Here is a 15,887-nt window from a genome sequence, read left to right as displayed (position 1 = left end):
ACACTGTTGTGTGTGTGTGTGTGCACTGTTGTGTGTGTGTTTGTGTACACTGTTGTGGGTGTGTGTACACTGTGTGTGTGTGTACACTGTCATGTGTGTATATGTGTACACCGTTCTGTTTGTGTGTGTGTGTGTACACTGTTGTGTGTGTGTGTACACTGCTGTGAGGGTCTGTGTGTATACACTGTTATGTTTGCTTGTGTGTCTGTACACTGTTGTGTGTGTGCGTACACTGTGTGTGTGTACACAGTGTGTGTGTTTGTTTAAACAGTGTGTGTGTACACAGTGTGTGTGTGTGCGTGTTAACACTGTGTGTGTTTGTATACACAGATTCTGTGTGTATACACAGTTTGTGTTGTGTGTGTGTGTGTGTCTGTACACAGTTGTGTGTGTGTGTGTGTAGACAGTGTGTGTTGTGTCTGTGTGTACACTGTGTGTGTGTGTGTAAACACAGTTTGTGAATGTGTGTACACAGTGTGTGTTGTGTGAGTGTGTACACAGTGTGTGTGTCTGTACACTGTTGTGTGCGTGTGTACACAGTGTGTGTGTGTGTCCACAGTGTGTGTTTGTATACACAGTGTGTGTATACACAGTGTGTGTGTGTGTGTACACAGTGTGTGTGTGTATACACAGTGTGTCTGTACACAGTGTGTGTGTGTGTGTATATACACAGTGTGTGTGTGTGTATACACAATGTGTGTGTTTGTGTAAGGGTGTACACAGTTGTGTGTGTGTGTGTGTACACAGTTGTGTGTGTGTGTGTATACACAGTGTGTGTGTGAGTACACAGTGTGCATGTGTGTGTACACAGTTGCGTGTGTGTGTGTGTACGCAGTTGAGTGTGCGTACACTGTGTGTGTGTGTACACTGCTGTGTGTGTGTGTACACAGTGTGTATGTGTTTGTCCACAGTGTGTGCTTGTATACACAGTGTGTGTATACACAGTGTGTGTGTGTGTACACAGTGTGTGTGTATACACAGTTTGTCTGTACACAGTGTGTGTGTGTATACACAGTGTGTGTGTGTGTGTGTACAAAGTGTGCATGTGTGTGTACACAGTTGTGTGTGTGTACACAGTTGGGTGTGGACACAGTTGGGTGTGAGTGTACACTGTTGTGTGTGTGTGCGTTTGTGCACTGTTGTGTGTGTGTTTGTGTACACTGTTGTGGGTGTGTGTACACTGTGTGTGTGTGTGTACACTGTCGTTTGTGTGTATATGTGTACACCGTTCTGTGTGTGTGTGTGCACACTGTTGAGTGTGTGTGTACACTGCTGTGCGGGGCTGTGTGTGTACACTGTTATGTTTGCGTGTGTGTCTGTACACTGTTGTGTGTGTGTACACAGTATGGATGTTTGTATAAACAGTGTGTGTGTATACACATTGTGTGTTGTGTGTGTTAACACTGTGTGTGTTTGTATACACAGATTCTGTGTGTGTGTGTACACAGTTTGTGTTGTGTGTGTGTGTGTCCACAGTGTGTGTGTCTGTGTGTGTGCACCGTGTGTGTGTGTTTACACAGTTGTGTGTGTGTGTGTCTGTACACAGTTGTGTGTGTTTGTGTGTGTACACAGTTGTGTGTGTGTGTGTGTGTTCATGGTGTGTGTGTGAACACTGTGTGTGTGTACAAAGTGTGTGTTGTGTGTGTGTACACTTTTTGTGTTGTGTGTGTGTGTGTACACAGTGTGTGTGTGTGTGTGTACACTGTTGTGTGTGTGTGTACACAGTGTGTCTGTGTCCAAAGAGTGTGTGTTAACACAGTGTGTGTGTGTTTAAATATTGTGTGTGTGTGTGTGTGTGTGTGTACCCAGTCTGTGGGCGTCTACACAGTGTGTGTGCCTGTGTACACTGTCGTGTGTGTGTGTGTACACAGTGTGAGTGTGTGTACACAGTGTGAGTGTATACACAGTGTGTGTGTGTGTGTGTGTACACTGTTGTGTGTGTGTGTACACAGTGTGTGTGCGTGTATACACAGTGTGTGTGTTTGTGTGTGTGTGTACACAGTTGTGTGTGTGTATACACAGTGTGTGTGTGTGTAGACAGTGTGTTTGAGTGTGTGTACACAGTTGCGTGTGTGTGTGTACACAGTTGTGTGTGTACACAATTGTGTGTGTTTACACAGTTTTGTGTGTGTATGTACACTGTTGTGTGTTTGTGTGAGTATACAGAATTGTGATTGTGTACCCAGTTGTGTGTGTGTTTGTGTGCACACAGTTGTGTGTGTGTGTGTACACAGTTGTGTGTGTGTACACAGTTGAGTGTGTGTACACAGTTGTGTGTGAGTGTGCCCACAGTTGTTTGTGTGTACGTACACAGCTGTATGTGTGTGTACAAAGTTGAGTGTGTGTACACAGCTGTGTGTGCATACACACTTGTGTGTGTGTATACACAGCTGTGTGTGTGTGTATGTGTGTGTACACAGTTGTGTGTGTGTGTAAACATGTGTGTGTGTAAACAGTTGAATGTGTGTACACAGTTGTGTGTGTGTGTGTACACTGTTGAGTGTGTGTAAACAGTCGTGTGTATGTGTGTGTACAAAGTTGTGTGTGTGTGTAAACAGTTGTATTTGTGTGCGTGTACACAGTTGTGTGTGTGTGGGTGTGTACTCAGCTGCGTGTGTGTGTACACAGTTGTGTGTGTGTATGTATAAACAGTGTGTGTGTGTGTGGACAGTCGTGTGTGCGTGTCTACACATTTGTATGCGTGTGTCTGGGTGTGTGTACACAGTGTGTGTGTGTATACGCAGTGTGTGCATATGTGTGTGTGTAAACGGTTGTGTGTGTGTGTACACAGTGTGTGTGTGTATATACAAAGAGTGTGTGTGTGTACACAGTGTGTGTGTGTGTGTGTACACAGTGTGTGAGTGTATACATAGTGTGTGTGTGTACATAGTTGTGTGTGTGCGTGTGTACAAATTTGTTTGTGTGTGTACACAGTGTGTGTGTGTGTGTACACGGTGTGTGTGTGTGTGTGTGTGTGTACACAGTTGTGTGTGTGTGTGTACACTGTGTGTGTGTGTGTACACTGTGTGTCTGTGTACACTGTGTGTGTGTACACAGTTGTGTGTGTGTACATAGCTTTGTGTGTGTGTACACAGCTGTATGTGTGTGTACAAAGTTGTGTGTGTGTGTGTGTACACAGTTGTGTGTGTGAACACAGTTGTGTGTGTGTACACAGTTGTCTGTGTGTATGTGTGTGTACACAGTTGTGTGTATGTGTAAACATGTGTGTGTGTACACATTTGAATGTGTGTACACAGTTGTGTGTGTCTCTTAACACAATTGTGTGTGTGTGTGTGTGCGTGTACACAGATGTGTGTCTGTGTGTGTGTACACCGTTGTGTGTGTGTTTGTGTACACAGTTGTGTGTGTGTGTGTATACACAATTTGTGTGTGTATGTGGGTACACAGTTATGTGTGTGTGTTTGTACACAGTTGTGAGTGTGTGTACACAGAGTGTGTGTGTGTGTGTGTGTGCACAGTTGTGTTTTTGTGTGTATACACTGTGTGTGTGTGTACACTGTTGTGTGTATATGTACACTGTGTGTGTGTGTACACTGTTGTGTGTGTGTACACGGTTGTGTGTGTGTGTGTGTACACTGATTGTGTGTGTGTACACTATTGTGTGTGTGTGCGTGTACACTGGGTGTATGTACACTGTGTGTGTATACACTGTTGTGTGTGTGTACAATGTTGTGTGTTGGAGTTTTTACACTGTGTGTGTGCACACTGGTGTGTGTGTGTGTACACTGTTGTGTGTGTGTACACTGTTGTGTGTGTGTACACTGTTGTGTGTGTGTACACTGTTGTGTGTGTGTGTACACTGTTATTTGTGTGTGTGTGTGTGCACACTGTTGTGTGTGTGTGCACACTGTTGTGTGTCTGTGCACACTGTGTGTGTGTACACTGTTAGTGTGTGTATACACAGTGTGTGTGCACACAGTGTGTGTTGTGTGTGTGCACACAGTGCGTGTTTGTGTGTGTGTGTATACACATTGAGTGTGTGTACACTGTTTGTGTGTACACTGTTGTGTGTGTGTGTACACAGTTGTGTGAGTGTGTTTACACAGTTGTGTGTGTGTGTACACAGTTGTGTGTGTGTACACAGTTGTGTGTGTGTGTGTACACAGTTGTGTTTGTGTGTCTGTTTGTGTACACAGTTGTGTGTGTGTGTGTACACAGTTGTGTGTGCGTATGTGTGTGTGTACACAGTTGTGTATGTGTGTGTACACTGTGTCTGTGTGTGTACATTGTGTGTGTGTACACTGTGTGTGTGTACACCGTGAGTGTGTGTACACTATTGTGTGTGTGTGTACACAGTGTGTGTGTGTGCGTACACTTTGTGTCTGTGTGTATACACAGCGTGTGTGTATACAGAGTGTGTGTACACTGTCGTGTGTGTGTGTGTTTACACTGTTGTGTGTGTGTACACAGTGCGTGTGTGTATACACAGTGTGTATGTGTGTGTTTATAGAGAGTGTGTTTGTATACACAGTGTGTGTGTGTACACAGTTGTGTGTGAGTGTGTGTTAACACAGAGTGTGTGTGTATACACTGTGTGTGTGTACACAGCGTGTGTGCACAGAGTTTGTGTGTGTGTGTGTGTATACAAAGTGTGTGTGTGTACACAATTGTCTGTGTGTACACAACTGTGTGTGTGTGTATATATAAACAGTGTGTGTCTTTGTGTGTGTGTGCACAGTTGTGTTTGTGTGTGTGTACACAGTGTGTGTGTATACACAGTGTTTGTGTGTGTGTACACAGTTGTGTGTGGGTGTGTGTGTACACAGTTGTGTGTGTGTACACAGTGTGTGTGTGTATACACGGTGTGTGTTTGTGTGTACACAGTTGTGTGTGTGTGTGTGTCCACTGTGTGTGTGTACACTTTTGTTTGTGCATATGTGTGTATACTGATGTGTGTGTATGTACACATTTGTGTGTGTGTACAAGTTGTGTGTTTGTGTATACACAGTGTGTGTGTGTGTATGTGTGTACACAGTTGTGTGTGTGTGTTTGTACACAGTTGTGAGTGTGTGTACACAGAGTGTGTGTCTGTGTGCACAGTTGTGTTTTTGTGTGTATACACTGTGTGTGTACACTGTTGGGTGTATGTGTACACTGTGTGTGTGTGTACACTGTTGTGTGTGCGTGTACACTGCTGTGTGTGTGTGTGTACACTGATTGTGTGTGTGTACACTATTGTGTGTGTGTGTGTGTGCGTGTACAATGGGTGTGTGTGTACACTGTGTGTGTATACACTGTTGTGTGTGTGTACACTGTTGTGTGTTGGTGTTTTTACACTGTGTGTGTACACTGTTGTGTGTTTGTGTGTGTGTACACTGTGTGTGTACACAATTGTGTGTGTGTACACTGTTGTGTGTGTGTACACTGTTATTTGTGTGTGTGTGTGTGCACACTGTTGTGTGTGTGTACACACTGTATGTGTGTGTATGCACAGTGTGTGTGTACACAGTGTGTGCTGTGTGCGTGCATACAGTGTGTGTTTGTGTGTGTGTGTGTGTATACACAGTGTGTGTGTACACTGTGTGTGTGTACACTGTTGTGTGTGTGTGTGTACACAGTTGTGTGAGTGTGTTTACACATTGCGTGTGTGTGTGTGTACACAGTTGTGTGTGTGTACACAGTTGTATGTGTGTGTATACAGTTGTGCTTGTGTGTGTGTTTGTGTACACAGTTGTGTGTGTGTGTACACAGTGTGTGCGTATGTGTGTGCGTACACAGTAGTGTATGTGTGTGTACACTGTCTCTGTGTGTGTGTACATTGTGTGTGTGTACACTTTGTGTGTGTACACCGTGAGTGTGTGTACACTGTTGCGTGTGCGTGTACACAGTGTGTGTGTGTGCGTACACTTTGTGTGTGTGTGTGTATACACAGCGTGTGTGTATACAGAGTGTGTGTACACTGTCGTGTGTGTGTGTTTACACTGTTGTGTGTGTGTACACAGTGTGTGTGTACATTGTTCTGTGTGTGTACACTGTTGTGTGTGTGTGTGTACACAGTTGTGTGTTTATGTACACAGTTGTGTGTGTGTGGGTACACAGCTGTTTCTGTGTGTGTACACACATAGTGTGTGTTTGTGTGTGTATACACAGTTATGTGTGTGTGTGTACACAGTTGTGTGTGTGAGTGTGTGTACACAGTTGTTTGTGTACGTACACAGTTGAGTGTGTGTGGGTACACAGTGCTTTCTGTGTGTGTGTACACATAGTGTGTGCTTGTGTGTATATATACACAGTTATGTGTGTGTGTGTGTGTGTACACAGTGTGTCTGTGTGCGTTCACTTTGTGTGTGTGTGTATACACAGTGTGTGTGTATGCAGAGTGTGTGTACACTGTCGTGTGTGTGTGTGTTTACACTGTTGTGTGTGTGTACACAGTGTGTGTGTACATTGTTCTGTGTGTGTGTACACTGTTGTGTGTGTGTGTGTGTACACAGTTGTGTGTTTATGTACACAGTTGTGTGTGTGTGGGTACACAGCTGTTTCTGTGTGTGTACACACATAGTGTGTGTTTGTGTGTGTATACGCAGTTATGTGTGTGTGTGTACACAGTTGTGTGTGTGTGTGTGTGTACACAGTTGTTTGTGTACGTACACAGTTGAGTGTGTGTGGGTACACAGTGCTTTCTGTGTGTGTGTACACATAGTGTGTGCTTGTGTGTATATATACACAGTTATGTGTGTGTGTGTGTGTGTACACAGTGTGTCTGTGTGCGTTCACTTTGTGTGTGTGTGTATACACAGTGTGTGTGTATGCAGAGTGTGTGTACACTGTTGTGTGTGTGTGTGTACACTGTTGTGTGTGTGTGTCCACAGTGTGTGTGTGTATACACAGTGTGTATGTGTGTATACAGAGTGTGTTTGTATACACAGTGTGTGTGTGTGTACACTGTTGTGTGTGAGTGTGTGTTAACACAGTGTGTGTGTGTGTACACAGTGTGTGTGCACACAGTTTGTGTGTGTGTGTATACAAAGTGTGTGTGTGTGTGTGTACACAGTGGTCTGTGTGTACGCAATTCTGTGTGTGTATGTATAAACAGTATGTGTCTGTGTGTGTGTGTACACAGTTGTGTGTGTGTGTGTGCACAGTTGCGTTTGAGTGTGTTTGCACACAGTGTGTGTGTGTATACACAGTGTTTGTGTGTGTATGTGTAAACAGTTGTGTGTGGGTGTGTGTGTACACAGTTGTGTGTGTGTGTACACAGTGTGTGTGTGTGTCTATACACAGTGTGTGTTTGAGCATACACAGTTGTGTGTGTCCACTGTGCGTGTGTACACTGTTGTGTGTGTGTATGTGTGTACACTGTGTGTGTGTACACTGTGTGTGTGTGTACCTAGTTGTGTGTGTGTGGGTTTACACAGTTGTTCGTGTGTGTGTGCACACAGTTGTGTGTGTACACAGCTGTGTGTGTGTGTGCGTGTGTACACAGTTGTCTGTGTGTACACAGATTTGTCTGTGTGTGTGTGTGTACACAGTTGTGTGTGTGTACAGTGTTGGTTGTGTGTGTGTACACAGTTGTGTGTGTGTGTGTGTGTCTACGCAGTTGTGTGTGTGTGTACACAGTGTGTGTGTGTTTGTGTAAACAATTGTGTGTGTGTGTGTGTGTACACAGATGTGTTTGTGTGTGTGTACACAGTTGTGTGTGTGTGTGCACAGTTGTGTGTGTGTACACAGTTGTGTGTGTGTGTGTACACAGTTGAGTGTGTGTGTGTACACTGTGTGTGTGTACACTGTGTGTGAGTACACTGTATGTGTGTGTATACACTGTTGTGTGTGTACACTGTTGTGTGTGTGTGTGTACACAGTGTGTGTGTGTGTATACACAGTGTGTGTGTACACTGTGTGTGTGTACACTGTTGTGTGTATGTGTACACAGTTGTGTGAGTGTGTTTACACATTGCGTGTGTGTGTGTGTGTACACAGTTGTGTGTGTGTATACAGTTGTGTGAGTGTGTGTACACAGTTGTGTTTGTGTGTGTGTTTGTGTACACAGTTGTGTGTGTGTGTACACAGTTGTGTATGTGTGTGTGTACACTGTGTCTGTGTGTGTGTACATTGTGTGTGCGTACACTGTTGGTGTGTACACCGTGAGTGTGTGTACAGTGTTGTGTGTGAGTGTACACAGTGTGTGTGTGTGCGTACACTTTGTGTGTGTGTGTGTATACACAGCGTGTGTGTATACAGAGTGTGTGTACACTGTCGTGTGTGTGTGTGTTTACACTGTTGTGTGTGTGTACACAGTGTGTGTGTGTATACACAGTGTGTATGTGTGTGTTTATAGAGAGTGTGTTTGTATACACAGTGTGTGTGCGTACACAGTTGTGTGTGTGTGTGTTAACACAGAGTGTGTGTGTATACACTGTGTGTGTGTGTGTACACAGTGTGTGGGCACACAGTTTGTGTGTGTGTGTATACAAAGTGTGTGTGTGTGTACACAATTGTCTGTGTGTACACAATTGTGTGTGCATGGATATATAAACAGTGTGTATCTTTGTATGTGTGTGTACACAGTTGTGTTTGTGCGTGTGTACACAGTGTGTGTGTATACACAGTGTTTGTGTGTGTGTGTGTACACAGTTGTGTGTGCGTATGTGTGTGTGTACACAGTTGTGTATGTGTGTGTACACTGTGTCTGTGTGTGTACATTGTGTGTGTGTACACTGTGTGTGTGTACACCGTGAGTGTGTGTACACTATTGTGTGTGTGTGTACACAGTGTGTGTGTGTGCGTACACTTTGTGTCTGTGTGTATACACAGCGTGTGTGTATACAGAGTGTGTGTACACTGTCGTGTGTGTGTGTGTTTACACTGTTGTGTGTGTGTACACAGTGCGTGTGTGTATACACAGTGTGTATGTGTGTGTTTATAGAGAGTGTGTTTGTATACACAGTGTGTGTGTGTACACAGTTGTGTGTGAGTGTGTGTTAACACAGAGTGTGTGTGTATACACTGTGTGTGTGTACACAGCGTGTGTGCACAGAGTTTGTGTGTGTGTGTGTGTATACAAAGTGTGTGTGTGTACACAATTGTCTGTGTGTACACAACTGTGTGTGTGTGTATATATAAACAGTGTGTGTCTTTGTGTGTGTGTGCACAGTTGTGTTTGTGTGTGTGTACACAGTGTGTGTGTATACACAGTGTTTGTGTGTGTGTACACAGTTGTGTGTGGGTGTGTGTGTACACAGTTGTGTGTGTGTACACAGTGTGTGTGTGTATACACGGTGTGTGTTTGTGTGTACACAGTTGTGTGTGTGTGTGTGTCCACTGTGTGTGTGTACACTTTTGTTTGTGCATATGTGTGTATACTGATGTGTGTGTATGTACACATTTGTGTGTGTGTACAAGTTGTGTGTTTGTGTATACACAGTGTGTGTGTGTGTATGTGTGTACACAGTTGTGTGTGTGTGTTTGTACACAGTTGTGAGTGTGTGTACACAGAGTGTGTGTCTGTGTGCACAGTTGTGTTTTTGTGTGTATACACTGTGTGTGTACACTGTTGGGTGTATGTGTACACTGTGTGTGTGTGTACACTGTTGTGTGTGCGTGTACACTGCTGTGTGTGTGTGTGTACACTGATTGTGTGTGTGTACACTATTGTGTGTGTGTGTGTGTGCGTGTACAATGGGTGTGTGTGTACACTGTGTGTGTATACACTGTTGTGTGTGTGTACACTGTTGTGTGTTGGTGTTTTTACACTGTGTGTGTACACTGTTGTGTGTTTGTGTGTGTGTACACTGTGTGTGTACACAATTGTGTGTGTGTACACTGTTGTGTGTGTGTACACTGTTATTTGTGTGTGTGTGTGTGCACACTGTTGTGTGTGTGTACACACTGTATGTGTGTGTATGCACAGTGTGTGTGTACACAGTGTGTGCTGTGTGCGTGCATACAGTGTGTGTTTGTGTGTGTGTGTGTGTATACACAGTGTGTGTGTACACTGTGTGTGTGTACACTGTTGTGTGTGTGTGTGTACACAGTTGTGTGAGTGTGTTTACACATTGCGTGTGTGTGTGTGTACACAGTTGTGTGTGTGTACACAGTTGTATGTGTGTGTATACAGTTGTGCTTGTGTGTGTGTTTGTGTACACAGTTGTGTGTGTGTGTACACAGTGTGTGCGTATGTGTGTGCGTACACAGTAGTGTATGTGTGTGTACACTGTCTCTGTGTGTGTGTACATTGTGTGTGTGTACACTTTGTGTGTGTACACCGTGAGTGTGTGTACACTGTTGCGTGTGCGTGTACACAGTGTGTGTGTGTGCGTACACTTTGTGTGTGTGTGTGTATACACAGCGTGTGTGTATACAGAGTGTGTGTACACTGTCGTGTGTGTGTGTTTACACTGTTGTGTGTGTGTACACAGTGTGTGTGTACATTGTTCTGTGTGTGTGTACACTGTTGTGTGTGTGTGTGTACACAGTTGTGTGTTTATGTACACAGTTGTGTGTGTGTGGGTACACAGCTGTTTCTGTGTGTGTACACACATAGTGTGTGTTTGTGTGTGTATACACAGTTATGTGTGTGTGTGTACACAGTTGTGTGTGTGAGTGTGTGTACACAGTTGTTTGTGTACGTACACAGTTGAGTGTGTGTGGGTACACAGTGCTTTCTGTGTGTGTGTACACATAGTGTGTGCTTGTGTGTATATATACACAGTTATGTGTGTGTGTGTGTGTGTGTACACAGTGTGTCTGTGTGCGTTCACTTTGTGTGTGTGTGTATACACAGTGTGTGTGTATGCAGAGTGTGTGTACACTGTCGTGTGTGTGTGTGTTTACACTGTTGTGTGTGTGTACACAGTGTGTGTGTACATTGTTCTGTGTGTGTGTACACTGTTGTGTGTGTGTGTGTGTACACAGTTGTGTGTTATGTACACAGTTGTGTGTGTGTGGGTACACAGCTGTTTCTGTGTGTGTACACACATAGTGTGTGTTTGTGTGTGTATACGCAGTTATGTGTGTGTGTGTACACAGTTGTGTGTGTGTGTGTGTGTACACAGTTGTTTGTGTACGTACACAGTTGAGTGTGTGTGGGTACACAGTGCTTTCTGTGTGTGTGTACACATAGTGTGTGCTTGTGTGTATATATACACAGTTATGTGTGTGTGTGTGTGTGTACACAGTGTGTCTGTGTGCGTTCACTTTGTGTGTGTGTGTATACACAGTGTGTGTGTATGCAGAGTGTGTGTACACTGTTGTGTGTGTGTGTGTACACTGTTGTGTGTGTGTGTCCACAGTGTGTGTGTGTATACACAGTGTGTATGTGTGTATACAGAGTGTGTTTGTATACACAGTGTGTGTGTGTGTAGACTGTTGTGTGTGAGTGTGTGTTAACACAGTGTGTGTGTGTGTACACAGTGTGTGTGCACACAGTTTGTGTGTGTGTGTATACAAAGTGTGTGTGTGTGTGTGTACACAGTGGTCTGTGTGTACGCAATTCTGTGTGTGTATGTATAAACAGTATGTGTCTGTGTGTGTGTGTACACAGTTGTGTGTGTGTGTGTGCACAGTTGCGTTTGAGTGTGTTTGCACACAGTGTGTGTGTGTATACACAGTGTTTGTGTGTGTATGTGTAAACAGTTGTGTGTGGGTGTGTGTGTACACAGTTGTGTGTGTGTGTACACAGTGTGTGTGTGTGTCTATACACAGTGTGTGTTTGAGCATACACAGTTGTGTGTGTCCACTGTGCGTGTGTACACTGTTGTGTGTGTGTATGTGTGTACACTGTGTGTGTGTACACTGTGTGTGTGTGTACCTAGTTGTGTGTGTGTGGGTTTACACAGTTGTTCGTGTGTGTGTGTGCGTGTGTACACAGTTGTCTGTGTGTACACAGATTTGTCTGTGTGTGTGTGTGTACACAGTTGTGTGTGTGTACAGTGTTGGTTGTGTGTGTGTACACAGTTGTGTGTGTGTGTGTGTGTCTACGCAGTTGTGTGTGTGTGTACACAGTGTGTGTGTGTTTGTGTAAACAATTTTGTGTGTGTGTGTGTGTACACAGATGTGTTTGTGTGTGTGTACACAGTTGTGTGTGTGTGTGCACAGTTGTGTGTGTGTACACAGTTGTGTGTGTGTGTGTACACAGTTGAGTGTGTGTGTGTACACTGTGTGTGTGTACACTGTGTGTGAGTACACTGTATGTGTGTGTATACACTGTTGTGTGTGTACACTGTTGTGTGTGTGTGTGTACACAGTGTGTGTGTGTGTATACACAGTGTGTGTGTACACTGTGTGTGTGTACACTGTTGTGTGTATGTGTACACAGTTGTGTGAGTGTGTTTACACATTGCGTGTGTGTGTGTGTGTACACAGTTGTGTGTGTGTATACAGTTGTGTGAGTGTGTGTACACAGTTGTGTTTGTGTGTGTGTTTGTGTACACAGTTGTGTGTGTGTGTACACAGTTGTGTATGTGTGTGTGTACACTGTGTCTGTGTGTGTGTACATTGTGTGTGCGTACACTGTGTGTGTGTACACCGTGAGTGTGTGTACAGTGTTGTGTGTGAGTGTACACAGTGTGTGTGTGTGCGTACACTTTGTGTGTGTGTGTGTATACACAGCGTGTGTGTATACAGAGTGTGTGTACACTGTCGTGTGTGTGTGTGTTTACACTGTTGTGTGTGTGTACACAGTGTGTGTGTGTATACACAGTGTGTATGTGTGTGTTTATAGAGAGTGTGTTTGTATACACAGTGTGTGTGCGTACACAGTTGTGTGTGTGTGTGTTAACACAGAGTGTGTGTGTATACACTGTGTGTGTGTGTACACAGTGTGTGGGCACACAGTTTGTGTGTGTGTGTATACAAAGTGTGTGTGTGTGTACACAATTGTCTGTGTGTACACAATTGTGTGTGCATGGATATATAAACAGTGTGTATCTTTGTATGTGTGTGTACACAGTTGTGTTTGTGCGTGTGTACACAGTGTGTGTGTATACACAGTGTTTGTGTGTGTGTGTGTACACAGTTGTGTGTGGGTGTGTGTACACAGTTGTGTGTGTGTGTACACAGTGTGTGTGTATATACACAGTGTGTTTTTGTGTGTACACAGTTGTGTGTGTGTGTGTGTGTCCACTGTGTGTGTGTACACTGTTGTTTGTGCGTATGTGTGTACACTGTTGTGTGTGTATGTACACATTTATGTGTGTGTACAAGTTGTGTGTGTGTGTGTACACAGTTATGTGTGTGTGTATAAACAGTTGTGCATGTGTGAATGTACACAGTTGTGTGTGTGTACACTGTGTGTGTGTACACTGTTCTGTGTGTGTGTGTACACTGTTGTGTGTATGTGTGTGTGTACACAGTTGTGTGTTTATGTACACAGTTGTGTGTGTGTGGGTACACAGTTGTTTCTGTGTGTGTACACATAGTGTGTGTTTGTGTGTGTATACACAGTTATGTGTGAGTGTGTGTACACAGTTGTGTTTGTGTGTGTGTGTACACTGTTGTGTGTGTGTGTGTACAGTTGTTTGTGTACGAACACAGTTGAGTCTGTGTGGGTACACAGTGCTTTCTGTGTGTGTGTACACATAGTGTGTGTTTGTGTGTATATATACACAGTTATGTGTGTGTGTGTGTACACAGTGTGTGTGTGTGCATTCACTTTGTGTGTGTGTGTGTGTATACACAGTGTGTGTGTATGCAGAGTGTGTGTACACTTGTGTGTGTGTACACTGTTGTGTGTGTGTGTACACAGTGTGTGTGTGTATACACAGTGTGTATATGTGTGTATACAGAGTGTGTTTGTATACACAGTGTGTGTGTGTGTACACTGTTGTGTGTGAGTGTGTGTTAACACAGTGTGTGTGTGTGTGTGCACAGTGTGTGTGCACACAGTTTGTGTGTGTGTGTATACAAAGTGTGTGTGTGTGTGTACACAGTTGTCTGTGTGTACACAATTGTGTGTGTGTATATATAAACAGTATGTGTCTGTGTGTGTGTACACAGTTGTGTGTGTGTGTGTACACAGTTGCGTTTGAGTGTGTTTGCACACAGTGTGTGTGTGTGTACACAGTGTTTGTGTGTGTATGTGTACACAGTTGTGTGTGGGTGTGTGTGTACACAGTTGTGTGTGTGTGTACACAGTGTGTGTGTGTGTCTATACACAGTGTGTGTTTGAGCATACACAGTTGTGTGTGTCCACTGTGTGTGTGTACACTGTTGTGTGTGTGTATGTGTGTACACTGTGTGTGTGTACACTGTGTGTGTGTGTGTGTACCCTGTTGTGTTTGTGTGGGTTTACACAGTTGTGTGTGTGTACACAGTTGTGCGTGTGTGTGTGCACACAGTTGTGTGTGTACACAGCTGTGTGTGTGTGTGCGTGTGTACACAGTTGTCTGTGTGTACACAGATTTGTCTGTGTGTGTGTACACAGTTGTGTGTGTGTACAGTGTTGGTTGTGTGTGTGTACACAGTGTGTGTGTGTATACACAGTGTGTATGTGTGTGTTTATAGAGAGTGTGTTTGTATACACAGTGTGTGTGCGTACACAGTTGTGTGTGTGTGTGTTAACACAGAGTGTGTGTGTATACACTGTGTGTGTGTGTACACAGTGTGTGGGCACACAGTTTGTGTGTGTGTGTATACAAAGTGTGTGTGTGTGTACACAATTGTCTGTGTGTACACAATTGTGTGTGCATGGATATATAAACAGTGTGTATCTTTGTATGTGTGTGTACACAGTTGTGCTTGTGCGTGTGTACACAGTGTGTGTGTGTATACACAGTGTTTGTGTGTGTGTGTACACAGTTGTGTGTGGGTGTGTGTGTACACAGTTGTGTGTGTGTACACAGTGTGTGTGTATAGACACAGTGTGTTTTTGTGTGTACACAGTTGTGTGTGTGTGTGTGTGTGTCCACTGTGTGTGTGTACACTGTTGTTTGTGCGTATGTGTGTACACTGTTGTGTGTGTATGTACACATTTGTGTGTGTGTACAAGTTGTGTGTGTGTGTGTGTGTACACAGTTATGTGTGTGTGTATAAACAGTTGTGCATGTGTGAATGTACACAGTTGTGTGTGTGTACACTGTGTGTGTGTACACTGTTGTGTGTGTGTGTGTGTACACAGTTGTGTGTTTATGTACACAGTTGTGTGTGTGTGGGTACACAGTTGTTTCTGTGTGTGTACACATAGTGTGTGAGTGTGTGTACACAGTTGTGTTTGTGTGTGTGTACACAGTTGTGTGTGTGTGTGTACACAGTTGTTTGTGTACGTACACAGTTGAGTGTGTGTGGGTACACAGTGCTTTCTGTGTGTGTGTACACATAGTGTGTGTTTGTGTGTATATATACACAGTTATGTGTGTGTGTGTGTGTGTACACAGTGTGTGTGTGTGCGTTCACTTTGTGTGTGTGTGTATACACAGTGTGTGTGTATGCAGAGTGTGTGTACACTGTTGTGTGTGTGTGTGTACACTGTTGTGTGTGTGTGTCCACAGTGTGTGTGTGTATACACAGTGTGTATGTGTGTATACAGAGTGTGTTTGTATACACAGTGTGTGTGTGTGTACACTGTTGTGTGTGAGTGTGTGTTAACACAGTGTGTGTGTGTGTACACAGTGTGTGTGCACACAGTTTGTGTGTGTGTGTATACAAAGTGTGTGTGTGTGTGTGTGTACACAGTGGTCTGTGTGTACGCAATTCTGTGTGTGTATGTATAAACAGTATGTGTCTGTGTGTGTGTGTACACAGTTGTGTGTGTGTGTGTGCACAGTTGCGTTTGAGTGTGTTTGCACACAGTGTGTGTGTGTATACACAGTGTTTGTGTGTGTATGTGTAAACAGTTGTGTGTGGGTGTGTGTGTACACAGTTGTGTGTGTGTGTACACAGTGTGTGTGTGTGTCTATACACAGTGTGTGTTTGAGCATACACAGTTGTGT

This window comes from Carcharodon carcharias, chromosome 17 (assembly GCF_017639515.1).
Source record: "Carcharodon carcharias isolate sCarCar2 chromosome 17, sCarCar2.pri, whole genome shotgun sequence".
Taxonomy (NCBI): Eukaryota; Metazoa; Chordata; class Chondrichthyes; order Lamniformes; family Lamnidae; genus Carcharodon; species Carcharodon carcharias.
This window is presented reverse-complemented; position numbering follows the sequence as displayed.